This window comes from Meriones unguiculatus, chromosome 16 (assembly GCF_030254825.1).
Source record: "Meriones unguiculatus strain TT.TT164.6M chromosome 16, Bangor_MerUng_6.1, whole genome shotgun sequence".
NCBI classification, from domain to species: Eukaryota; Metazoa; Chordata; class Mammalia; order Rodentia; family Muridae; genus Meriones; species Meriones unguiculatus.
This window is the reverse complement of record NC_083363.1, coordinates 28,592,126-28,619,411: the sequence shown is the minus strand read 5'-3', so window position 1 is coordinate 28,619,411 and position 27,286 is coordinate 28,592,126. Positions and strand designations below refer to the sequence as shown.

The window sequence follows — 27,286 nt, the reverse complement described above, 5'->3', positions numbered from 1 at the left end:
TCCTGATCTCTAAGCTAGAGGTAGAGCTGATAGACTTGTCATGAACATTCAGCTCCTTCAGTGCTGATTAGTTATTGACCTCTGTTTTGAAATGGTCGCCTTTACATTACAAATGCTTTCAGTAAGTTTGTGGGGCAGTGTTAACTTCATAAGCATATAAGACAGTTCAGCAGGATATGAGTTTGACATTTAGGGTGTTGTCTTATTGCTTCAGAACTGTGGAGTTTTTGAGTAACACACTGTGTTACGTGAATACAGGCCAAAAAAAGCCTCAACTTGGTTTCATTGGCTTAAATATAGTTGAAAGCAGTAGAAACAAACTTCGGATAAGGAAGTACTGTACAATAAAGGAAGTAAGGGCCTTTAAAGATAATTTGCTCTCATGGAAGTGGCTGCTCAAGTCCTGATAAATGACTTGAAATACGAGCAGAAATACTAGAATAGAGATTCTCTGTTCTACTTAAGAGAGAGGGAATGTGGAGATCCTGCATGTGAAAACCTCCAAGAGTCTACTGTCTTTGCAGAGGTAGGCTTGTGTGGGTAAAGTGACTGGAACTAGGCTGGACAGAAGAAAAGGACCTGACACCACAAACTAGCACCATACAAGGTATTGCTATGTTTCTGCATTTGTTTTCTGTTTTACCTGTCTTTTTCAGTTATTTAAAGGCAAATATGAAAGGTATTTGTTTAAATTCTTAAGAACATTTTTTTCTTGCTGTGGTAGGAAAGATGCAATGAAAACTAGTTAAATAATTGTTCTTATTCATTAACCTGTAAAACTTTTTTTTTTTGTTTAAAGGAAACCGTTCTTTGGTTTGGTTTGGTTTTTCATTTTTGAGAAAGAATTTTGGGTAAATTGTAGTATTTACTATGTTAATTAAAATATCCCTTAGAAGAGCAGTGGTTTTGATTCTTGTTATGGATATATATTTAATTATTAAGGGCATATGAAAGTAACTTTATGTTCATGTGGTTTCAAAGTGAAAGGCAGTATGAAAGGTAACTGTGCTCTGTGTTTGGCATCATGCGTTTTAGGTCCTGTGGAGAGTTACTCTAAGAAAGACTTGAGTCAGGCTTTTTTGATATTGTGTTGTATTAATTTTTTGTTTGTTTGTTTTGATTTTCAAAACAGGGTTTCTCTATGTAGTTCTGGCTATCCTGGAACTTGCTCTGTAAACTAGGTCAGCCTCAAAATCAGAGGTCACCTGCCTCTGCCTTCTGAGTGCTGGAATTAAAGGCTTGTGCAGCTAAGCCCAGCATGTTATATTAATTCTTGAGCTTTAAATTCTTACCTGTGAAATTTGGAAAGAGAAATGTACTGTTTTGTATTTAGTGACCTTTTGTCCTTGCTGTTCACAAGTAGTCAAAAAATTATTCTTTATTCATTAGCCTGCAAAATTGCTTAAAAGAAAAAAGTATACCATTGTTTTTGTTTTGCTTGTCTTTTTTTTTGGAGACAGAGTCTCTTTATGTAATTATAGCTGTCCTGGAACTGGATGTGTAGACCAGGCAGAGATCTGCCTGCTTCTGCCTCCTGAGTGCTGGGTTTAAAGGTGTGCAGCACTATGCCCGACCTATTAATTTTTCTCTGCCACTGAGCTATAGCTCCTGATTAAATTTGGGAATTAGTAGTGAGGTATTGGTAATTGACTTGGGTGCTTTCTGGGCTTTGTGTCTCTATTCAGGAAATGGGGCTTTTTATATATCTAGAGTGATGCAGTCCAGTAGAAAGGTAATGTGAGCCCCGTATGCCCTTTAAGATTTTCTAGTAGAAGTGTTCAAAATGCAAAAAGAGGTTAGGTGAAATTAATTTTCATAATTTACTCATTCAATATGTCAAGCTGTAACTATGTCATGCTATATACATGGATATATGGCCAATAGTTAAGTATTTTAAAATTATTAGGCTATATCTTTTTAAAATTAGCTTTATAAATTTTTTCAACACAATATTTTTTTCCTAATTAATTCAATTTACATCTCAATCATAGACCTCCTCCCCACCCAGTCCCTCCCTCACTCCTGCATCCTCTCTGCCTTATTCTTCAGAATAGGGGAGCCCACTTACCCAGACACCCAAGCTCAATTAGTAAATGTGACCTCTTGAAACTGAAAAGCTTCTGTAACGAAAAGGACACTATCAATAGAACGAAATGGCAGTATGCAGATTAGGAAAAGATCTTCCCCATTCCTACATCCGCTAATATTCAGAATATATAAAGAACTCAAGAAATTAACAACAAACTAAATAATTCAATTTAAAAATGGGATATAGAGCTAAAAAGAGAACTCTCATCAGCGGAATCTTAAATGGTTGAGAAATGCTCAACGTATTTAGTCAGTAGGGAAATGCAAATCAAAACAATTATGAGATTCCATTTTATACCTGTCAGAATGGCTAAGAGCAAAAACTCAAGTGACAACACATGCTGGCGAGGATGTGGAGAAAGGGGAACTCTCCTCCATTGCTGGTGATCTGGCACTTTCTCAGAAAACTGAAAATAGCCATACCTCAAGACCCAGCTATACCATTCCTGGGCATACATTTTCAAGATGCTCCACAATACAACAAGGACATTTGCTTAACCATGTTCATAGCAGCTTTATTCATAATAGCCAGAAACTGAAAACAACATAGATGTCCCTCAACTGAAGAGTGGATAAAGAAACTGCTATATATCTTATACTATAGTACGTTTCAACTCAGATTAGCCATGTTTTAAAGTTGTAATGTGGTATGTAGCTACAATTTAGAAAACATACCTCCTAGAAAAAGACAATCATCCTAAAAGTTAATCAAAAGCAGAGAACCTGCTTTAGACCAAGCAGCTTTGCCTAACTTGAAAGCTCTGGCGGAAAAATCCCTTACTGAGAAGGCTGGTTTGCTCTGTCTAGGAAAGAGTGACCATATCAAGTAGATAATAGGCCTTCCACCTGAGGACTGTTTATAGAGAGCAAAGTCTAAACCCCTCTATCGCCCCCACCAGTAACAACCTCCGGAAAACCACGATGCTGGCTCTTAGATACTGAACTATATTTGGGGTAGCAGAGTATGTGTGCTGGCTAGTCTGCTCACTGTCAAGAATGGAAACCACACCCTGTGATGTATGTGTTCATGTTGTTGCCTAAGGTTTTCTCCTAGTGCTGTTTTCAGATGGAATATCTGCCTCAGAAAAGAATTGTGAACACACTACTGGATATGGAAATTTCCAGACCTCATTCTACGTGGAGCCACATAAATGATAATTGCCAGCCAGCTCCATCCAGAGATCATCTTGTCTTTATAAGTTCTGTAGTTAGTCCAGCCATGTTTTTTGACTTTAAAAAAAGGTTGGGAATTCTTTTTCGTCTTCTTGCTTCCTGTGGCTCCTGTTTCTTTGTGTCTTTGTTCCACTGAGCCTCTCTTTTTTTTCCAATTATATTTGCTGTTTAGGGTTTGGGGTTAGTGTTTTAGTTGTTTTGTAGTGTTCACACCAAAAAAGGGGGAGATATCAGACAAACACACAAAACAGTTCTCACCTTAAAAGAAATAAGAAATAGGTTTGTTTGTTTGTTTGTTTGTTTGTTTGTTTTCTGGAGCCATTTTGAGTGATCATGGCCTGGGAAGAACAGATTTAGTTTATCTCAGTTTTATAGTTTTACAGAACACAGAAAATAATAAAACAAGGCAAATTTAAAATATATTGGGGGGTGCATCATGGAGGTGGTTACAACAAGATGGGAGAAGCTTTTCTATAGTCCTAAGATACTGATGACATTCTTAGCTTTTGGGTTGGTGGAAGCTAGTAGTCTGCTATGTTAATAGATTACAAAGGTTTTTGTATTTGTTAGTCACAAGATGTTGGTTCTGACACAGAGGAGGGCAAGAAATGGGTGTTGTGGGATGGAGAGAAGCCTAAAGCTAGCCCAAGATAAGGTAATAATTACCCTTTGGATCCAAAACATTCCAATCTCTCTACAATACTGAAGTTCTAACTAGTCAATCAAATCTCTAAAAACAGTGTCTTTTCCAGGAATTGTTCACAGTAGTAAGCTCTCTAAGAAGAACCTGAGCCTTGCTTATGCTTCTCTTGAGTGTGGGACTTTAATTCGCTTTTTTAATCTGAAAATAAAGAGGACTAGGGCTTCCATTTTGCATATTCAAATAATTTATTTTTTATTTTTTTATTTTAATTTTTATTAATTACATTTTATTCACTTTGTATCCCCCCATAAACCCCTCGTTCCTCCCCTCCTAATCCCACCTTCCCTCCCCCTTCTCTACGCATGCCCCTCTCCAAGTCTGCTGATAGGGGAGGTCCTCTCCTTCCTTCTGATCCTAGTCTATTAGATCTCATCAGGAGTGGCTGCACTGTCATTTTCTGTGGCCTGGTAAGGCTGCTCCCCCCTCAAAGGGAGGTGATCAGAGAGTAGGCCAATCAGTTCATGTCAGCGGCAGCCCCTGATCCCATTACTATGGAACCCACTTGGACACTGAACTGCCATGGGCTACATCTGTGCAGGGGTTCTAGGTTATCTCCATGCATGGTACTTGGTTGGAGTATGAGTCTCTGGAAAGACTCCTGTGTTCAAATTTTTTGGTTCTGTTGCTCTCCTTGTGGAGCACCTGTCCTCTCCAGATCTTACTATTTCCCACTTCTTTTATAAGATTCCATGCATTCTGCCCAACAGTTGGCCATAAGTCTCAACATCTGCTTTGATAGTCTGCAGGGCAGAGCCTTTCAGAGGCCCTCTGTGGCAGGTTCCTAACTTGTTTTCTGTTTTCTTCTTCTGATGTCCATCCTCTTTGCCTTTCGGGATAGGAATTGAGCATTTTAGCCAGAGTCCTCCCTCTTGATTAGTTTCTTTAGGTGTACAGATTTTTAGTAGGTTTGTCCTATATTATATGTCTATATGAGTGAGTATATACCATGTGTGTCTTTCTGCTTCTGGGATAGCTCATTCAGGATGATCCTTTCCAGTTTCCACCATTTTCCTGCAAATTTCATGATTTCCTTGTTTTTCGTTGCTGAGTAATATTCCATTGTGTAGATGTACCACAATTTCTGTATCCATTCTTCAGTTGAGGGACATCTGGGTTGTTTCCAGCTTCTGGCTATTACAAATAAAGCTGCTACAAACATGGTTGAGCAAATGTCTTTATTGTGTACTTGAGCCTCTTTTGGATATATGCCTAGGAGTGATATGGCTGGATCTTGAGGAAGCGCTATTCCTAGTTGTCTGAGAAGGGGCCAAATTGATTTCCAGAGTGGTTGTACAAGTTTACATTCCCACCAGCAGTGGAGGAGGGTTCCCCTTTCTCCACAACCTCTCCAGCATGTGTTGTCACTTGAGTTTTTGATCTTGGCCATCAAATAATTTTTTAATTGTGGTTAAAACACACAATGAGGTCAGGTGTAGTGTAGTGCCTACATGGAGTAAATTATGTAAAATTTACCTTTTGAAGTTTTCTTTTAATTTAACACATGTAACATTTGTGTTTGATGTCCACGGAGGGCAGAAGAGGGTGTTGTATCCCCTAGAACTGGAGTTAGAGACAGTTGTGAGCTGTCATGTGGCTACTAGAAATCCAACCCAGGACCTCTGGAACAATAGCCAGTGTTCTTAATGCTGATCCATCTCTACCACCACCATTTGAATAATTTTTATGTTAAGTAATGTTAAGCATACTAATATTGTTGTATAGCTATCATCACTATGTACTAACAGAGTGCCTCAACTTCCCAGACTCTGCTTGGTGCTGTGAAAAAATTCTTGGGAGTTGTTGAATAGTAACTCCCAACCCCATCCGTCCCTGTCCCTGTCTCTTGTCCTACATCTCTGTTCCTGACTTCCACCTTCTATCTTTCTGTATTTGGTCATAATGGATACCTCTACTAAGTGGAAACATACAGTATTTATCCCTTTGTAACCTGTTTCTTCTATTTTGTGTAAAAAGGTCTTTAAGGTGCATCTGTGAATCACATGTTAGAATTTTTTCTTAACAAGCCTAGACCATATTTCATTATTTATATGTATCACATTGTGCTTATTTATTCTTATGTTGTTGGAAAGTTTTAGATTCTTTTCCTTTCTGAGACAGATCTTACAATAAACTGGCCTTAAACTCACATAACCCAGGCTGGCTTCAAACTCAGAATCTTCCAACTCAGCATTCTCACTGCTGAGGTTACAGGCATATGACTTTTAGCTATTAAATTCTTCTCACCTTAGTGGATTCACATGATTCTTTGAGCAAATTTTAGTTTCAGCCATTGTGAATGATGCTGCCAGGGGAAAATGGTAGACAACTATCTAAGTTCCATTCAACTTGGAGTATTATCCAGAAGTAGAATCACTGAAACAGTGGTGGACTTTTTGTTTTATTTTGTTTTGTTTTGTTTGATAGTAGGTATCATGATGAGTAAGATTAATGTCTCATTATAGTTTTGTTTTTCTAGGAAAGATACAGAGTTTCTTTCTCTGTACCTGTTTCTTATCCTGTGAAGAAACATCTGTTCAGATCCTTGACCCATTTTTTTTGTTTTTTTTTGTTTGTTTGTTTGTTTGTTGGTGTAGAATACATCTGTTCAAGGTAGCAACCCCTTCAAATATATATGACTTTCAGATATTTCTTCCAAGCCTTTCAGATTGTTGTTGCTGAAATTGAGCCAGAGCCCTCTGGAAGAGCAACCAGTGCTCTCAACTCTAGCCCTTAAAAAAAAATTGTTTTAAGTTTATTGATAACTGATACATATGAATGAGTTGCCTTGAGATATTTTGTGATTTATATTCACATTTTATACTGTTGAAATCAGGTAAACATATCTATCACCTCAATCTCCTTATCATTTCCTTATTTTTACTAGGGTTTTTGTTTTGTTTTAAATTTTGGTTTTTCAAGACAGGGTTTCTCTGTGTAGCCTTGGCTGTCCTGGACTCGCTTTGTAGACTAGGCTAGCCTCAAATTCAGAAATCCACCTGCCTCTGCCTCCCCAAGTACTGGGATTACAGGTGTTGGCTGCACCCTGTTACTAGGATTTTTGTTTGTTTGTTTGTTTTTAATTAGCAAACAAAGTAATGGGTTTTATTGTGACATTTTAATTCATAGTTTGTTTTGTTGAGCCTCCTGTCCATTCCCTTTCCTTGTGATCTTCCCACGTGTTTGTTCACTTTCCCCAATAACCTCATATGTGCTTTGATGTCACATGTATTCTGTTGTCCTTTTTGCCCCCTTTTCTCCCTGCTTCTCCTGCTGTATTACATTGAAGTCACTCAGTGTTTGTTATGAAATGTAAATGTGTCTAGGGGATACTCATATTAAGAAATGCAACAGATATGGTATTGGGGGAAAAGAGAGGAGTGAGTATCTGGAGAAGGGGTAAAGGCAGCCAGTAAGCCAAGAGGGCCAGAAGAGATGGAGAGAAAGGGGTTGGGGGGTGTCCTTTTATTTGGCAGCTGGCACCTGGTGGTGGGAGGTAATTGATGTAAGCCATCAGGCCAGCAGAATCACCTGCACACTAACAGTTGTGTTGTGCTGGGGTTGTTCTGTGACTACATTTAATAGTATTTATCAGATTGGATGCACTTATGCTCTGTGTGTGTTTTAGAGTTATGATATCTTTCTGATGGACTGTTTACCTAAATAGTGTAAAGTGACCTTTTTGTCTCAGACTAGTTTGAATCAAACTGGTTTTGAAAAATAATAAAACAGTGACATCTGTTTGTCTTCTAGGTCCATGTTCTTGGAATCTGTCTCTTTTAATCATTTTCCCCTAAGGTAGCATCTTTTGCTAACAGCGCATTTCCTGGAAGAAATAAATTATTAAAGCCTGCCTTCTAATACAATCTGCCATTCCACATCTTTTGATTGAAGCACTGAGACCATGAATTCAGAATTATTGAGAGTTGTATGTTAATTTCTTACTGTTTTCCTGTTCCTCATATTCATAACCACTTGTCTTAATCTTCATCCTTTCTGGTAGTCCCAAATTTTTATTTTCTTTGAAAGAATTTTTTTCCAGTATGTTCTGTAGAGCTGGTTCAGTGATTGTGAATAACTTTAGCCTATTTATTTTTTTGTTTTGTTTTATTGAAAAAAATTATACAATGTATTTTGATGTCCTGCCCCCTCCAATTTCTGCCAATTCTCCCCAACTCCCCACCCACCCAACTTTATATTCTTTTCTCTCTTGCACTTAAGACAAACAAGAAAAAAAAAACATAACCCCCCCAAAACCAGAAAAAAATATAAAAACAAAAACAAATAAGTGAAAGACCAATAAGAAGAAAATGCCAGAACAAAGCAAAATGGAACAGAGTGTCCATAGAAATACCATAGATTTTAGTTGTGTTTACCAGCTTCTCCTGGAAGGTCTATTTGATTTAACTCCATCCTTACATAACCATGTAAGGGTTTAATGCATGATTTCTGCTGTAGTGTTTCTTTTATTACCTTGAGCACCCTTCTACTTGGTGCATGAATGTTTTGAATTGCAGTATTCCTTTGGTGGATTTTTCTTTTAATAAATATGTAGTGTCCTTCCCTGTCTCTTTTGATTAGTTTTTGTTTGAAACTATTTTGTCAGATATAAAAAAAGCTATACCTGTTTGTTTTCTGGGTATATTTTCTTGGAACACCATTTTCAATACTTTGACACTAAAGTAGTACTCTTTCCTGGATGGAGAGATGTGTTTCTTGGAAGTAGCAGAAAAATGGATCCTGCTTTCTGATCCAATTTGTTAGTCTGTGTCTCTAAAAAGAGACTATTAAGATTGGAAGTTATCGATGGGTAGCATTTATTGCTTCCTGTTACTTTATTGTTACAATGTCGGCTTTTTAATCCTCTTTTGATTTACTGTTCTGGAGTTATTTATTCCTCCTGTCTTCTAAGGTGTAGTTAAACTCTTCAGTCTAAATTTCCTTCTAGTGTATTTTGTAGAGCTGGATTTGTAGGTAGAAATCGCTTATATTTTGTGTTATCATGGAGTATTTTTTTCTTTCTCCGTTGTGATTGATGGCCTTTGTGGTTATAGTAGTCTGCTGTCATCTGTGACATCAGAATTCGTGTAATTCTCCAGGCCTTCTGTCTCAGAGGTTAAGAGCACTTGTTGCCCTTGAAAAAGACCTGTATTCAGTTCCCAGTACCCACATGGTAGCTCACAACTATCTATAACTTGAGTACCAAAGAATGTAATGCCCTCTTTTAGCCTCCACAGACAAAAATCGTGCACATACAAGCAAACATATATATAATTTTTAAATTTATTTTTAAAGACTCCTCCTGATGTGTGCTGTCACATCCAGCTTTTACAATGGCTACTAGGGATCTAAAACTCAAAACTTTTTTGTTGTTTGCTTTTTAAACAGGGTTTATCTGTGTAACAAGCCCTGACTGTTCTGGCTGTTCTGGCTCTCCTGGCTCTGTAGACTAGCTGGCCTTGAACTCAGACGCCACCTTCCTCTGCCTCCAGAGTGCTGGGATTAAAGATGTGACCCACACTGTCCTGCTCCATATTCAGATCTTAATGATTGAACAGCAAGCACTTTTTCTACTGAGCCATCTTCCTAGCCTCTTCTTCCTAGCACTTATTTTATACATCATATTTATTTATTGTATATGTCACTTATGTAAGTGACACAGCAAGCGTGTAAAGGTCAGAGAACAGTTTGCAGTTCTCTCCTTCCAACATATGAATTCTGGCATTAAACAACAGTCACTGCACCTGGAAGTATGCACCTTTTGCATACTGAGTTATCTAACTGGCTTAGATTTTCTTTTTTGTAAATAGAACACTTAAAATGTTATTTATTAATTGAAAAGCAGCAGATTCACAAACAAGCACTAGAGGGTGCTGTTTTCTAGTGTTGACCCGATTAGGTTGTCTTTGCCTGCCCAAAAATACTTTCTCTACTACATTACTGAAAGATTTTTTTTGTTCATTATTTGGCCTTTTCTGTCCATAACGCAAAGAAATTTTCTTTTAGTCTTCACCTATAAATTCTACAGATTTAACATCTTTTTTATATATTTTTTATTTTGCATCCATTGGTGTTTTGCCTGAATGTGTGAGGGTGTCAGATCCCCTGGAACTGGAGTTACATACAGCTGTGAGCTGCCATGTAGGTGCTGGGAATAGAACCCAGGTCCTCTGGAAGAGCAGCCAGTGCTCTTAACCGCTGAGCCATCTCTCCAGCCTGCCATTAACTTCCAAGTAGTTCCTTAAGTATTCTTATTTGTCAGTTTTTTTTTTTTTAATTATTATCATATCTACTAATTGGTATCTGCTCTGTGAAAGTCAGTATACTGGAAATCTTATGAATTTTGAACTTTTTTTTTTTTAATTTTGAGTCTAGCACACACATACCTTTATTCCCACCACTCAGGAGGCACAGGTAGGCAGAGTTCCAGACCAGCGGAGGCTGCATAGTGAGACTTTGTTTTAAAATAAATGACTTAAACAAGGTTTTACTACATAAGCTCAGACAAGTCTCAGATTTCTGACTCTTGGCCTCATGAGTGCTAGAATTACAAGTGACCACTACCACACCTTAGTAAATGTATTTAATAGACTTAAATGTATTTAAGACATTTGAGCAGTTTTATTCTTGCTTTGAAGCACAGTCTCACAAGGTTGTCCGACTGGTGTCGCCATTGAACTTCACCTCTTATCTCAGCAGCAGTCCTAGAAGGTGTGCCAATGTACAGATTGTACTGCTTAGTTAAGTAGCTGCCACAAGGCTCCTCCAGCTAGTCAGTCTGCCGGAATACCAGTTCAAGGTAAACTAATATAGATACTTTACTTTCTCCAAACACTAGATTATAAATTATGCCCTCCCCCTCCCCAGGCGAGTCATGGTTGTGATTTGAAAGGCTTAGAAAGCTCTTTCTACTCAAAAATAACTTTTACCATAGTTCAGTGTTTATATTTCTGGTCACAATATGACTACTGAGTGAAGATGTTTTGTGGGGGAATTTATAGTTTTAAGAATTAATAGTTTTAGGCTGGGCAGTGGTGGTGCACTGGGGAAACAGAGGCTGGCAGATTTCTTTTAGCTTGAGGCCAGCCTGGTTTATAAAGTGAGTTCTGGATCTGCCAAGGCTACACAGAGAAACCCTGTCTCAGGAAGAAAGAAAGAAAGAAAGAAAGGAAGGAAGGAAGGAAGGAAGGAAGGAAGGAAGGAAAGAAGGGAGGGAGGAAGGGAGAAAGGAAGGAAGGAAGGAAGGAAGGAAGGAAGGAAGGAAGGAAGGAAGGAAAGAAAGAAGGGAGGGAGGAAGGGAGAAAGAAAGGAAGGAAGGATGGAAGGAAGGAAGGAAAGAAGGAAGGAAGGAAGGAAGGAAGGAAGAAAAAAAAGAAAAAATTAATGTTTTTGCCATGCATGGTGGCACACACATTTTAATCCTCAGGGAGGAGGTGGATCACTGTGAGTTCAAGGCTAGCCTGGTCCAGGACAGCCAAGCCTACACAGAGAAACCCTATCTCAAAAAACCAAAAAAAAAAAAAATATATATATATATATATATATTTAATAATATATATTATGATTTTTTATTTTATGATTTAAAATTATTTTATGATTTTTTTTTTTTGCTTGCTACAGCTTTACTAGAATGGAAGTTTCTGTTTATGTGCTAGGATGAAAGTAAGCATGATTAGTGCCATGTTTGGAAGGAGAAATTGAAGACAAGGTCTCCAGGTACTTAGTATTTTATGTCAAAAAACATTGCTAGTTTGGACATTTGTTTAGGATTAAGCTCTGGTCATTGGAAACTAGCAGGCTGGGAGTTAGGACTCATTTAAGGAAAAGGAGGAAAGGAAGGAATTTCTGTTCCCCAAGAACAGTTCTTTTTTCTGCTCAGCTACTAACAGTGCTGTCTGCTGAGTAGTGAGGTCCCTTAGCCTGGGTACTCACAGCCTGACTGTTTCTTTTCTTCTGTCTGTACCAGTGTAGGTATAGTTGAGGCTGAGGATCGCTTTTCTTTTAGTAATGTTACCCAGGGTCTTTCAAACATTTAATGATTATATGGGCCTTTGGGACATTTCTTCAAGTGTGGTATCCAGTGTTTTAATTACAAAGTTAACATCTGCTAAAGAAAAAAAATCTGGTAACTGAATGTGCTTAAAATATTTAGCATGTTGCCTTTTTCAAAAGTTGGTAATTTGTGCCACAGAAACATTGAAAACTAAAGTGAGACACCCTATGATTTAGGATAAAAGGAAGTCAGAATGTCCTTGAGACAAACTTCAAATTCAGTACAGGCATACAGGCTATAGTCACTCTACAGAGTGGAGTGGCTTTGATTTAAAGAATGAGACCATCTCGAAGTTTTTGTGCTGAACCTCAACTGAAGATCAGACAGGCATGCATGCCTAGAATCTCCACATTCAAGAGTCTGAGGCAGGGAAAACAAAAGCAAATAAGAAAGAATATGATCATGAAGATCTTATTCTACATTTTAAGAAGTTACTCATGTAAGACTTCTTTATGGGAAGTTAACTACCCCATCTGGCAGATTGTGTCTTTGTAAACCAAGGGCCTTGTTTGTAACTAAAATTTACAAACAAGGCCCTTGTTTGTATTGATGTATGTCTATGCATCACTAAGAAAAAGTTTTGCAGTATGCATATACCGTCTCATGTTTCTATGAAGTTCCTGAACTTGGGTTACTCAGCAAGTGTTTCTTGTCTGCATGCCTTTGTCACACTCTAAGGAAAATTGAGGGAGATGACCCATCAGTGTGCAGAATATGGTGGGACAAATGCCTGAAGTTCAGAGAAATCTCAGTGGAGAACTCCCACTGCCTCATTGGGAAGGCTCCACAAAATGGTAACAGCAAGAACCACAGTTCATTTGCATAGAGAGTAGCAGATCCAAGAAGACATGGTGTGTGCTGATCTGGGCTACAGTAAGGCAGAAGCAAACTTGTTGGAAAAAGCAGGTGAATCTCTGAGTTCAAAGCCAGCTTTGTCTATTTAGTCAGTTTTAGACTAAGATTACATAGTGAGACCCTGTCTCAAAAAAAAAAATTATTAAATTTGAGGAAAATGCTAAATTTTACAAGTGAATTAGTAATACTATGTATAGAGTTTCTATATCCTGTCTATATTATTTACTTTTTAGTTTTGAAGTTTGTACCCGGGTCCTTATTTATCTGATTAGTTATGCCTAAAAGCAAGGCTTCCCATTTCTTCTTACTAGTCTTAGTGGTTTACTTAATTTCCACTAATCTCTAGTGTATCATGCATTGATTTTTTTTCTTTTGTTTGTTTGGTTTTTTTTTTTTTTTTTTCAAGACAGGGTTTCTCTGTGTAACTCTGACTGTTCTGGAACTTACTCTGTAGACCAGGCTGGCCTCAAATTTAGAGATCTAGCTGCTTCTGTCTCCCAAGTGCTGGGATTAAAGGCATGCACAACCACCACCCAGCTTCTTATATTGATTTTTTTCATCCTATAGTTTATACCCAGTAAGTTTCACATTACTATTCCTTTAAGTGAGCTCCTTAAGTTTTCTATTTTATTAAGCATTGTTTGGAAATACATACACTGACAGGATGATGGTGTTATTTTCAGTGGTGAGCCTTGGTATGCTTAGCAGGCACTCTAAAATACACCCAGCTCAATATGTGTTTTTATAATTGATTATGTATGAAATGGTGGCTCTTGGTGTTTCTACTCATGTAGTAATGACCTGAACATTAACAGTCTGGTACCCCCTCAGTTCTGAAAATTGTGTGCTTGTAATATCTATAGGAGCCACATGGTGGCAGAAAGAGTACTTTCTGCAGCCCTACATAGTCCAAGATCCCTGTCCTGTACTTTGCGTTTATTTGTTGGTTTATTTTGGCTTTTGAGACATGGTCTTACTCTAGTCCAGGCTGGCCTTAGATTCCAGCAGCCCTTTTGTCACAGCATCTCTAAGCAAGCTATAATGAATTGCTTTTCTTTTGTTGCTATCTGATACCATATTGAAGAGATTACAATTTTTATAATTGAGTTCCTTATTTTGAGAGGGGCAACATAGTGCTGTGGTTATAAATAAGGCCTCTGAGTGCAAGATGCCCATTCAATCCTGGTACTATCACATAGCAAGTGTAGACCTTATTTCTGCCTGTTTAAAATAGGATGCCACTCAGAATTAAATCAAATAATATGTAAAGCATTAACATCAGGATTGTAGCTATATACTACCTTTAATATGACAGTTATATAAACCGAGCACAAGGTGGGTTTTGTGTTGCTTACTGAGCCCCACTAGAACACTAGTCATCTTGAAATATGAGAACACTGAAAAATAGGCCCTTTAAGGCAGTTGTGGAGGTTACATTCTGATGTTTTCTCTGAAGTAAGAGGGGTCATCTCCCAGGACTGGAGATCAGGTATGACAGGAATAGAGGACCAGGGAAAGCTGTTAAGGGCTTGAAGTGGTCTTGCTCAGGAAATGATTCAGCCAAAAGCACATGAAGAATCTCCCATGTAGGTATAGGTATGTGTGATATTCTTGATTGTGTGGATTTATTCTCAGCAGCATGTTTCGCTGAAAGAGCATGAACCCTACTCTCTCTCTCTCTATCTATCTTTATCCCTTTCTAAATGTCTTCTTCCTTCTGTCCCTCTGGCTTATACTGCTTATAAGGACCTCCGAACTCTGTATCTCCAAGCTAACAATTCTCATCCTGAATTCAAACTCTTTACACCTTTTTTCCATATGACATGTAAATCATGTAGACTAGATTCAAAATAGGATTTCAAGTCCCTCAGTTTATCAGCGAGTTTACCAAGGAGCATCTGTTATTCCCTGAGGCAGCCCTCACTTCTCCACTTAGAATTCTTTCTCCTCCTTTTGGAATTTAACATGTCCTGGAATGTACTTTATACAGTCTTAGACAAAATACTTGCCATTGTATCATGTTAACATCCTCAGAGGCCTCATTAGGAAAAGCTATCAGGAAAATCTTTTTAATACAAACAAGAAATGACTCTTCTACACTCTCATTGCCTGGACTTCAATACTCTGTTGTAATACTTGTTTCACATTCTTCTTTCTCTCTTAATTAAATGTTTAAAAGCAGATTCAGGTATCAGTTGATACTATCTCGCTATTTATCAGAGTTGGTCTCTGAGATGGACACTTTATTATTATTATTATTATTATTATTATTATTATTATTAACTTTTATTAATTACACTATTCATTTTGTATCCCCCTATGAGCCCCTCCCTCCTCCCCTCCCGATCCCACCCTCCCTCCCATTCCACCCTCCCCCCCTTTCTGCATGCCCCTCCCCAAGTCCACTGATAGGGGAGGTCCTCCTCTCCCTCTTTCTGATCTTAGTCTATCAGTTCTCATCAGAAATGGCTGCATTGTCAGGGTTCTAGGTTATCTCCATGAATTGTCCTTGGTTGGAGTATGAGTCTCTGGGAAGTTCCCTGTGTTCAAATTTTCTTCTTCTGTTGCTCTCCTTGTGGAGTTCCTGTCCTCTCCAGCTCTTACTATTTCCCACTTGGACACTTTATTATAAACCACCTACTGCTGTCCTACCTAACAAAAGGAGCAGAGATTCCTCAGTGTTATTTAATGTCTGGTTTGTATCCTGCCTGTTATAAGAATATCCTTCTATTGTTGGCTTGTTTAACTGTATGTGTTAATTTAATAATATATTTGATTGTTAAGACCCAGTCTCAGAAACACATTTGTTGGGTATATCAAAGGAAACAGGACTCTTGGGATCAAAGCTCGTTCCTCATACTTGCAAGGTAAAGCTTAACCTGCTGAGTCATCTCCCATGCCTCCAGCACACCTTTTGAGACAGGGTCTGACTTAGCCAGTCTATCCTTGCACTCACTGTGTACCAAGAATAATTTTGAATTTCTGATCCCTCTGCCGCCACCTCCCCAGTACTGGGCACCACCACATCCAGTTTCTATGTGGTACCAGGGATAGAACCCACAATTTCATGCATGTTAGACAAGCATTCTACCAACTGAGATAAGCCCTCTGGTTAATTTTGTGAACTTTAAAAAACTTTTATTAGATTCAAAGTAGGGGTCAAATGCTAGCCTTTCAATGGGCAAGATCAGGTCTGTTTTGTTGCTATGTGGATAAAAGAATGTGAAGAAAAATGTTAGCAATGCCAGAGCCTGTTGCCTCCCTCTCTGCCCCTCCTAGTCTGTTACCTTGGCTTCTCCACGTTGCTTCCTAGTGTGCCTCACACCCTTCTTTCTGTTTTGATCACTACCATCCTGGCTCTAGCTGCTGTCCCTATCCTGCTGCTTATTATCTTACTGCACTGCCTGAGTTCCCATGCCCCTGCCCCTGTTCACAGGAAAAGGGGCCTCGGCGTACATTGATCTTGTCAGCTCTACTTAATACAGCCGTACATTGATACTTGTCAGCTTTGGGAGGGGAAATGGCTAAGTGGGTAAAGCATTTGTGGCATATGCACGAAAACTGGAATGCAGATTCCCAATGCCTGTGTAAATGCCCACTTGTCATTCCAGCAGTCAAGAGGTAGATACAATAGCCCATGAACAATCTTGCTGGCTAGTAAGTTCTGGGTATCAGTGAAAGACCCTGCCTCAGTATAAACGGTAGAGAGCAAATTAGAAACACATTTCAATGTAAAGCCCTGGCCTTGACATGCATCTGCACATACATGTGATCCCACATGCATGCATACCACACATAGAAATGGCAAAAACAAAATAGCCAACAGCTTCATGTCATTCATAGAGTTAAGGACACTGGGCTCTCTGAAACATGTGACTTTTTGTCCTTCTGGTGTCACATAGTTGAGTCAGGCCCACTCAGGGTTAAGGTTATCACAACCAGTGCCACTAATTTAAAAAATTCCCCTCTCCCCTGTCCTCCACACTGTCACATTCTTCTAATATGCTACTCTTCTGTAACTTGAAATATTTGTAAATGCAGGTTTATTTATATAATCATATGCTCAATAGCAGCATCCCCTTAGGCCAACTTATGATGGTGTGAGAGGTGGACATTGGATGGAAAGGCATAATGTATTTTCTATGCTCTTCAGCACGCTATTGTAATAATAAGTGTTTGTATCTTTTTAGCTCTGCCTCAAAAGAGCCTTGTCTGAACCCTTGTAACTTGTATGAAGACAGGCTTCTACATGTGGCTTCTGTATTTTCCATATCAACTTGAAAGCTGAGATCATGGTTTAGAAAGTCCATGATTTTTGTATTCATATCATCTCCCTGACAAGTAGCCACATTACACAGAGGTCTCCATATACAGCACCCTCTATGTCCCTTCTCTTCTCTCTATACAAGTGTTTCCTACTCTCTCATCACCACTAACCAAAAATGTTTTGGTCAATACACTTCCAGACTCAGTAGTTATCTCTTTCTTTCTTTCTTTCTTTCTTTCTTTCTTTCTTTCTTTCTTTCTTTCTTTCTTTTCTCTCTCTCTCTCTCTCTCTCTCTCTCTCTCTTTCTGTATGTACATGCACACACATCTCTATATGGTCTTTTCATGTGAAATGAAATCTCATAGTGTGTACTGTGAGTGCTGGGAATTGAACTTGGGTCTGTAAGAGCAGCAAGTACTCTGAACTGCTGAGCCATTCCTTCAACCTTATGTAATTAAAAAAAATTATGTCTTCTAATCTAAAAATCCTTTCTTGAATTTCTAAATCATATTTTTATCATTGAATTGAACTTCTATAGGAGGTAGGGAGAACATAGCAAACAGTGGCCAGGCATGATATCATGTAATTTTATCCTACCACTTGGGATCCAAAGGCAGGCAGATCTTTGTGTGTTTAAAGACAGCCTAATTCACATAGTGTGATTCATGCCAGGCAGAGCTACATAATGAGACCCTCCCTCAAAATAAATATAGATAGATAGATAGATAGATAGATAGATAGATAGATGAAGGCAGTGTATAAAAGAATAAAGCTGATCTCTGAGATGAGGAAATAAAACTTCAACATTGTTGTCTTTAAGATTATAATTTATATATAACCTAAGAATTTGGTAACCTGGTGAAAATAATTTTGACATGACCATTGATTGTTAACACTACCAGCTAATGTAATGGAATCTATATGGGCCCAAGGCATGCATTATGGTGTTTTGTTTTTTGTTTGTTTGTTTGTTTTGTTTTTTGGGGGGTTTTGTATTTTTGTTTGTTTGTTTTTTGCTAAGATACACCTTATGAATTCCAAGGCCAGGGGTTCTTCCTGCCTGGCCTTTGGTTCTGTTTGGCTTGCAGTTGCCTGCTATGGAATATGAAAGTACCTTTGCCTTGTTTTCTTTTATATGTATTAGATACTTCACTAACTGGGTTTTTGCTTGTTTTGTTTTATTTTCCCTTTTCTTAAGGCAGTATAATTCTCCATAACCCAATGTGTCTCAAACTTTTGATCTTCATGCCTCAGCCTCCCAAATTCAGGGATTACAGATGTATGTCACCAAGTCCTGTTTGGATTTTTTTTTTTTTCTTAATGAGTGTTTTGTTTAGCAATATGCTTCAAAGACATAGACATGCTGAAGGAAGAATGAATAGAAACTATTTACAACTATATTACTTAAAAAGTGTTAGCCATACATATGTACTGTACGTGCAGCAGTTCCATCACAGTGTGAAACATGCTATCCTGAGGAAAGTTCATTAAGGCCTTGAAAGGAAATGAAACTTGTGAGTCTAAAGAAATTCCTGAAATTTACAAGAATCTTAAAGAATCTGCAGAATTGTATAATAAACTTACATCTCCTGGGGAGGTTTGCCCACCAGATTGCAAATTGTTTAGGGAGATTTAGGAATGTAGGTTTCCTTAGTTGTCATCTATGCTGGGCTGGGCTTCACTTCTTGGTGATGCAACTGTCATTAAGTCATTCATGCTTCTATAAGTATGACTTTATTTTTTCTTTATAAATAAGTCTCATAAGCTTAGTTCACCAAGTTGGACTTAGGTGAAATTATGTCATTGGTGCCCATCTGAAGTGAATAGGTATTTGTTCCTCTCTCCCAGGAAAAGTGAAAGCAACAACAGTAACTTTCATTTTGGTTTGGTTTGATTTTTTGAGACAGAGGCTCTCTACATAACCCTGGCTGTCCTGAAACTCGCTATGTAGACCAGACTGGACTCAAGACTCTTAAAGATCCACCTGCCTCTGCCTTGCAAGTACCTTGCAAGGAAGGGCATGTACCACCATGCCCTGCTGCTAACTTGTTTTAAGTCTATTCTTATGTGAAAATCTGGATTTGTGTAGACAGCTCTTATGAATTTATATTGTTGTTTGGGGTGTTGGGATTAAACCCAAGTATCCTACTGATGAGCTTTAACTCCAACCCTAATGTTTAATTTTGTATGTCCTTCCATAACTATGTGTGCCTCTCACCTAAGGTAAGTTGTAAAATGATCCACGTCGGATAGTTACTGACAACCATTTTGATTAAGCCAATTAAAAGTGTGGAGCCCTTTACTAATGGCCAGACCAAGTGTAGACTTACAGCTCTGGAAAGTCTTGTGATGCCCAAGCTTAGGGGTACAGTGTTTTTACTATAATTATATTAGTGCTTCTATTAGTAAGGGACTTATAGTTCCCTAGTAAACTTTCCTTGCAAGGCTCAGTGGCATCTTCCAGACACTACATAATATGTTTGTCTTTCCTCCCCCCAACCCCCCGAGCTGAGGACCGAACCCAGGGCCTTGTGCTTGCTAGGCAGGCGCTCTACCACTGAGCTAAATCCCCAACCCCCATAATATGTTTGAACATGGTCAAGGTCATGAACAGTCCCTGAAGTGGTTCCAAGGTGAATGTGGTTGTTTGGGTTGGAAGGCATAGAAGTGACCAGGCAGGCACACAATAATGTTGGGATAGGATAGCATTACCTTAGACATTTCACTTATATTCTACCGTAGGAAAGAAGGATGCAGTCCTATAGGTCTGTCTGCTTGACTTCCAGGTACAAATGTTCTGCTGACAAGATGTTCCATTCTCTTCCAAGGCAGGTTGTTAGGGCTAGGATGGTCAACGTGCCTGGATGTCCTATATAGCTCACATCTTTGGAGTAGTTTGCCTAAGAGAAAATGAAGAGGATAATGAGCAGGAAAAGCCCACGGTTGCTCAATGTCTTTATTCTCTTCCTGCCTCTACACAGAAGTCTTAGCATGAAGACCATGAAGAGGCCTTTTAGGAAATGTTAGCTAAGCCTCAATGTATAAAGCTGCCCCAAGTTCCTGTTGGGGAGTGAGATTTCCAACTGCAGAAGAGAAAGTGCAAAGTGTGCTCAGTTAAGAGAACTTGGACAGCACAGTCATCTTTTTTTTTTCCTTCAGATTTTGTGTGTAGAGAGTATATATGTTGGGTATATATTTGTATATGTGCAAGTTCATGTGGAGTCCAGAAGTCAGCTTTGAATATTATTCCTCAGGAGGCATCCACTTTTTTATTTAGCTTAGTTTCCTTTTTATTTTCATTATTTGTGTGTGTATAATAGTGAGTGCATGAATGGTGTGTGTGTATGTGTGTGTGTGTATGTGTGTGCGCTTGTGTGTAGGTATAGGCCAATGATGGGTATCTTTCTCTACCACTCTCTCACTGAACCTGCACTTGCCAGTTGGCTACGCTGTCTGGTTGGAGAGATCCAGAGATTTCTCCAAGAACACATGTAACCACTCCTAACTTTTTAGTGGGCTTTGGAGATCTGAACTCAGGTTCTGTACTTGCAGACAATGACTTTTCCTATTAAACCATCTCCTTAGCCCCTACCTTGTTTTTTGAGACAGTCTCCCATTGGCCTGAAGCGTGCAGAGTTGGGTAGCCAGAGAGCCTCAGGGATCCTCTGATCTCTACCTCCTCAGTACGAGGATTACAAGAGTGACGTGGGTTCTGGGGCTCAAACTCAGGTCCTTATGTTCAGACCTCAGATGTTCACCAGCAGCTCCTAATGTAAGGGAATCTTAATTTTTACAAACGTTCGATTTACCCTCTTCTGTTTCTACAAGGAAAAAAAAAAACACCTGAGAAATTCAATAATTAATCGGGTAGAAAGGGCTGCCCTTGAGAATGAAGAAGACTGTTGTCTCAAGTGTGCTAGATGCTCACTGTCACAAAGCTATCATGAGTTAGTGAAACTCACAGACAAGTTGAACCAAGGGGCCCATACTTCTATGCATATTCTTTTGGTCCAGTCAGAGAAGTGATCATGTTCACTTGAGGTTTGCCCAGTTAGGAGGTGGTCATGAGTATGGTTGGTACCCTGTTCTGATCTTGGCATGTCTACTAGCCACAAGCTCAGGCAGGCATTGGTGGTCATATCAACATGCAGGTGTTGCTACTCTGTAAGCCACGAATTAGACTGGGCTTTCTCTCTTCTCATGTTTCCATGAACATCTGTAATTTTACTATAGTGGGGAGCTAGCTACCGTGATGTAGCTGCAGTCTTTCTTAGTTACCTCATATCTAGGTTACTTGTTCTGGCTGGCTATTCTTACTTATACTTAAGCCTGTTCCAATAAGCTGCATTAGGAGTAACTATATATGGAAAAACAGTGATATCTTACACTTGTTCCTCAGTGAGAGGGGTATGTTCCGTGGGAGTGGGATTCAATTTGGCAGCCCAACACTGGCTTTTCTTTCCCAGAGCCTTGTCCTTCCTTTTACCTGGCCACCTTGGCTATCTCTTATCTAGCTGATAAGCCCTTTTATTTCCCTTATGTGTTCTAGACCTCACCATTTTAACAGCAGCATTCCTTTTAACCTTAACCTGTTTCCACCATAACAAAATGACTTTCTCATATGGCAGCTACAGCAAGTATGTTTCCAGAAGTAAAACTATCATCTTAATGTCATCTGCTCTCTCAAGAACCTTTCCACCCCACCCATCTTGTGCTCTTGGTCCCTTAAAAAAATATGAAATTGGAGGCCATGGCTCAGTGGGTAATGGCACTTGGCACATTGGCCTGGGGAAATTTCAATACTTAGAACCCATCTGAATTGCATACCTACAATACATAGTACACATTTACACACTAACAAATAAAATTTTAAAGTTTGTTATTGCATCTAGGTGTGGTGCTTTTAATTCTAGTACTTGGGAGGCAGAGACTGCCAGATCTTTATGATTTCAAGGCCAGCCTGATCTACATAGCAAATTCCAAGACAGCCATAGCTGTTTACAACAACAACAACAACAACAACAACAACAATAATAATAATAGTGTGTAATTAGCTTGATTACCTAGAATTTTATTCTGAATTATTTGAAAATTCATCAAGAAACCTTGCTTTTGAGATTATTTAGTAATGTAGATGAGCCCATGTTATTGATTTTAAGAGACATGTTTCTGACTCAGTCAAATTCCTGTGAACTTTTAGTTTTGATTATGTATGTGTATGTCAATATTTATGTACATGTCATAGTACATGTGGGGGGGTAAGGGATATCTTACTAACTTTTATGTTGCTGTGACAAAGCACCATGACCAAAGCAGCTTACAAAAGAAAGTGTTTAATTGGGCATACGGTTTCAGAGGGTTAGAATCCATGATGGCAGAGCCAAAGCATGGCAGCAGAAACAGCTGAGAGCTTACAATTTTGATCTATAAGCAGGAGACAGAGAGAGAGGTACACTCGGAAGGACACCAATCTTATGAAACCTCACAGTCTGTCTCCAATAAGACTACACTTCCTAGTTCTTCCCAAACAGTTCCACCAACTGGGGACCAAGCATTCAAACATATGAGCCTATGGGGGCCATTCTCATTCAGACCACCATAGAGAACAATTAGTAGGCTTCAGTTCTCTTCTTTCCCATATGGGTCCTGGGGAATCAAATTCAGGTTCTAACACAAATACCTTTACCTGCTGAATCATGAGCTTTTGATGTCAGGTCAACTTGGATGTGTCTCAGTTATAAAAAGTTTGATTAAGAAAAGTTTAGAAGTCAGGCATGGCAGTACATGCCTGTAATCCTAGGCAGAGACAGGTGGATCTCTGTGAGTTCGAGGCCAGCATGGTCTACAGAGCAAGTCCACAACACCCAAGGCTACACAGAAAAAGCCCGTTTTGAAAGAAAAAACAAAGTTTAGAGTCTTTGGCAATATTATCTGCAGATGAATCATATTTTAGGTGATTCCCCCTCCCCCCTGTTCCAGACAGTTTTTCTAATAGGTAATGTTGTCTTCTAGTATTCTTTTCTTTCTTTCTTTTTAAGACAGTCTCATTGTATAGCTCCGGATGACTTGGAATTCCCCATGTATATCAGACTGGCCTCAAACTCATAGAAATCCACCTATCTCTGTGTTCTATTGACAGTGGGTTCAAGGTCAAAGTAACTATGGCAAGAATATACCCACTGCATTGTTTGATGCACATCTCTGGGTCTCATAACAGAACACTCCTGAGAGACCTTATTTAGAAAGAAAGTGTGCCTGTAAAATAAATAGTTGTAGGATGAATGTATTTTGAAAATAATGTAGAACAGTAATTTTGCTTTATTAAAGTATGTGTGTTTTTAGGATTCTATTTTTATTCTTTTTAAATTATGTTTAAGAGAATGTATGTGCACATGAGCACCAGGTACCCATGAGGCCAGAGGTATTGGCTTCCCTGGAGCTGGAGTTGCAAGCACTTGTGAATTGCCTGGTATGAATGCTAAGAATTAAAGTTGGTCCTCTACAAGTGCAGTAAGTACCATTTCCCCAGTTCCTAATCTGCTTTTTCATTGTCTTATGAGGTAAAACTTAAGTTAAAAGAAGGCCTATTTCTATCAAATCCTAAGTTAGTTATGAAACAAAATTCTTCTCTTGTTTCATATCACATATACAAGCGAATGGCTGAAATTGCACAGCTCTTCATCCAATTTATAGGCCTTCTGCACCTAGCATAAAAGATGCTGGTAATAAGCCTCAGTTAATTTTACAAACCTGCATGAGGCTGCTTTTTAGTTCTTGTGTACTATAAGCAGAAGAAATAGATGACTCAGTAACACTAATGACCAACTTTAGATGGTTGAGGTTCAGTTAAGCTTCTTCACCCTTTTGTGCCTGAAAGGAATTGCTTGTAACAGAATGATGAAAACTGCTTTGACAAGTTAGATGAACACTTAGGCAGATTTTTAGTCTTATCATATTTATGCTTGTGGAAGCTACTGTTCAAATATACAGTTTTTATAAAGTCTGCAATTCCATTAAACTATAGAACAGCTACTACATTTTTTTAAAATCTCATAGTGAGCTAGAGCAGTGGCTCAGTAGTTAGAACACTTACTGCTTGTCTTAGTTATGTTTTTATTGCTGTGAAGAGACACTCTGACCAAGATAATTCTTATAAAGGAAAACATTTCATGGGGCTAGCTTACAGTTAAGAGGTTTAGTGCATTATCATCATGGTGAGAAATATGGCAGTGTGCAGGCAGACATGGCACTAGAGATGAAGCTGAGAGTACTACATCTTTTTTTTTATTATGTTACAAATATTTTTAAATTTTTTAAATTCACTTTACATCCTTGCTGTAACCTCATCCCTCTTCCCCTCCCAGCCCCACTCTCCATCCCTTTTCCTCCCGCCTCCCCTTTTCCTCAGAAAAGGCGCTCCCTTTTTCATCCACCCCAGCTCATTAAGTTGCATCAGGACTGAGCATGTCCTCTTCCTCTGTGGCTTGGCCAGGCAGTCCCTCCAGGGGAAAGTGATCAAAAAGCTGGCAAGTGAGTGTATGTCCGATGCAGTCCCCACTTCCCCTACTAGAGGGCCCACATGAGGCCTAAGCTTCTTTCTGCAATATCTTTATAGGGGGCCTAGGTCCTTGATTGATGCTTCAGTCTCAGCAAGCTCCCCTGGGCACTGGTTAGTTGGCACTGTTAGTCTTCTTGTGACGCTCGTGTTGCCTCTAGGTCCTTTTCTCTTTCTTCCCACTTTTCCACAAGACTCCCTCTGCGTCGCCCAGTGTTTGGTTGTAAGTCTCAACATCTGTTTTGAGGCACTGCTAGGTAGTGACTCTCAGAGGACAATTCTGTTAGGCTCCTGTCTGCAAGTATAGCAGAGAACCGTTCATAGTGTCAGGGGTTGTCACTCTCCGATATGGTGGATCTTTGGTTGGGCCAGCCATTGGTTAGCCATTCTCTCAATCTCTGCTCTATTTGCTCTGTCTTTATCCCTGTACATCTTGTAGGCAGGGTAAATTGTGAGTCAAAGTTTTTGTGGGTGGATTGGTGTTCCCCTTCCTCTGCTAGAAGATTAGTCTAGTTAGTGGGTGCCTCTTCAGTCTCTATGGCCTCTGCTACTAAAAGTCTAAGCTTGAGTACCCCTTATAGCCTCCAGGGAGGCTACCCTGACTTAGGTCTCCATCTTGTCATAAAGATAACCCCACCCTCAGTTTCTCTTTTCCCTACAGGCCTTCTGTCTTCTCGCCTTCGCTCTCCTCAGGTCTGATCTCAACCTTCTTAACTCTCTGTGCCTCCACCCCCCAACTTGTTCCCTTTCTTTAGCCACTACCTCCGTCTATTCTGTCTCCCTTTTTGAATTAGATTTATGCATCCTCCCTTGGATCCTCCTTGTTACTTATCTTCTTTGGGTCTATGCCTAGTAGTATGCTTATCTACTATATGGTTTATCTACTTATAAGTGAGTACATACCATGTGTGTCTTTCTGGGTCTGGGATACCTCACTCAGGATGATATTTTCTAGTTCCATCCATTTGCCTGCAAATTTCATGATTTCTTTGTTTGTAATAGCTGAGTAGTATTCCATTGTGTAAATGTGCCACCGTTTCTTTATCCATTCTTTAGTTAAAGGACATCCAGGTTGTTTCCAAATTCTGGCTATTGTGAAAAAAGCTTCTATAAACATAGTTGAGCAAGCTGTACATTTTGGTTGGCAGGCAGCAAAGAGAAACTGTCACACTGGCCAGACTTGAGCTTATTAAGACCTCAAAACCTGCCCCCAGTGACATACTTCCTCCAACAAAGCCACAGGTGTAGTTTCAACAAGGTCACACCTCCTAATAGTGCCACTCCATATGGGCCAAGCATTCACACACATGAGTCTATAAAGGCCTTTGCTATTCCAAACACCACACTGCTCTAACAGAAGACCCAGGTTGTATGTGTGTGTGTGTTTTCCTTTTTTTTAATTTTATTTTAACTTCTATTAATTACACTTGATTCACTTTGTATCCCCCCCATAAACCCCTCCCTTCTCCCCTCGTAATCCCACCTTCCCTCCCCCTTCTCTACGCATGCTCCTCTCCAAGTTCACTGATAGGGGAGGTCTTCCTTTCCTTCCTTGTGATCCTAGTCTATCAGATCTCATCAGGAGTGGCTGCATTGTCATCTTCTGTGGCCTGGTAAGACTGCTCCCCCCTCAGGGGGAGGTGATCAAAGAACAGGCCAATAAGTTCATGTCAGAGGCAGTCCCTGTTCCCATTACTATAGAACCCACTTGAACACTGAACTGCCATAGGCTACATCTGTGCAGGGGTTCTAGGTTATCTCCATGCATGGTACTTGGTTGGAGTATGGGCCTCTGGAAAGACCCCTGTGTTCAAATTTTTTGGTTCTGTTGCTCTCCTTGTGGAGCTCCTGCAGAGGACCCAGGTTTAATTCCCAACACCAACATGGCCTCATGAGTGCCAGGCATGCATGTGGTATATATGCATATGGTCAAAACACTCATGCATGTGAAAATAAAATATAAAATAAAAATTTAAGTTTCAGTTAGATAATATAGAAGGTTTAGAGCAAAACATTACAAAATTCTCAGGGGATGGGCAGGCTGTTATGGTAGATTTAAAGGGTATGGCCTAATAAATGTTTATTATTAAACTATAAATATTACAGTGGTATTATCTAACTTGTTATCAATCAAATAAAGACACAGACACCTGTTGTATGTTATAAAATAGTCTTTACCTGGGGGATTGCAGATATTAACCCTCTAAACTATATCTGCCAGCCCCAATCTCAAGCTACCTCTCATCCATGGTCCCAGAATACTTATTAATGTTCTCCGTATGTTCCATCCGTGCTGATCTAGCCAGACCATCTTCTTGTCCTCTGATCCTCTTTTCTTCCTTCGTGGTCCCTCGACCCCAGACTGCAATGATGAGGTCATTAAAATAGCATAAATGAAATTATCTGCCCAGCCCTAAATATTTTAAGGCAATTATAAAATCTAACAGATATCTATGTTTCATTTGATTATGATAGCAGGTTAAATAACACCATCATAATAATTATAGCCTAATAAAAAACATTTATTAGGCCATACATTTTAAATTTACTACAAGAGACTGTCTTAAGTTTGAGGACAGCCTGAGCTACATAGTA

The 27,286-nt window shown here is 39.2% G+C and overlaps 1 protein-coding gene across 1 annotated transcript in view; it reads left to right on the top strand.

Moving 5' to 3' along the window:
• The first annotated feature begins 379 nt into the window (after positions 1 to 379).
• Lims1 (LIM zinc finger domain containing 1) overlaps positions 380 to 27,286 on the top strand; it is an 87,436-nt gene continuing 60,529 nt past the window's right edge. The window contains exon 1 of the mRNA XM_060369525.1: positions 380 to 607. The gene's annotated coding sequence lies outside the window, so the exon portion shown is untranslated. The remainder of the gene's footprint in view (positions 608 to 27,286) is intronic.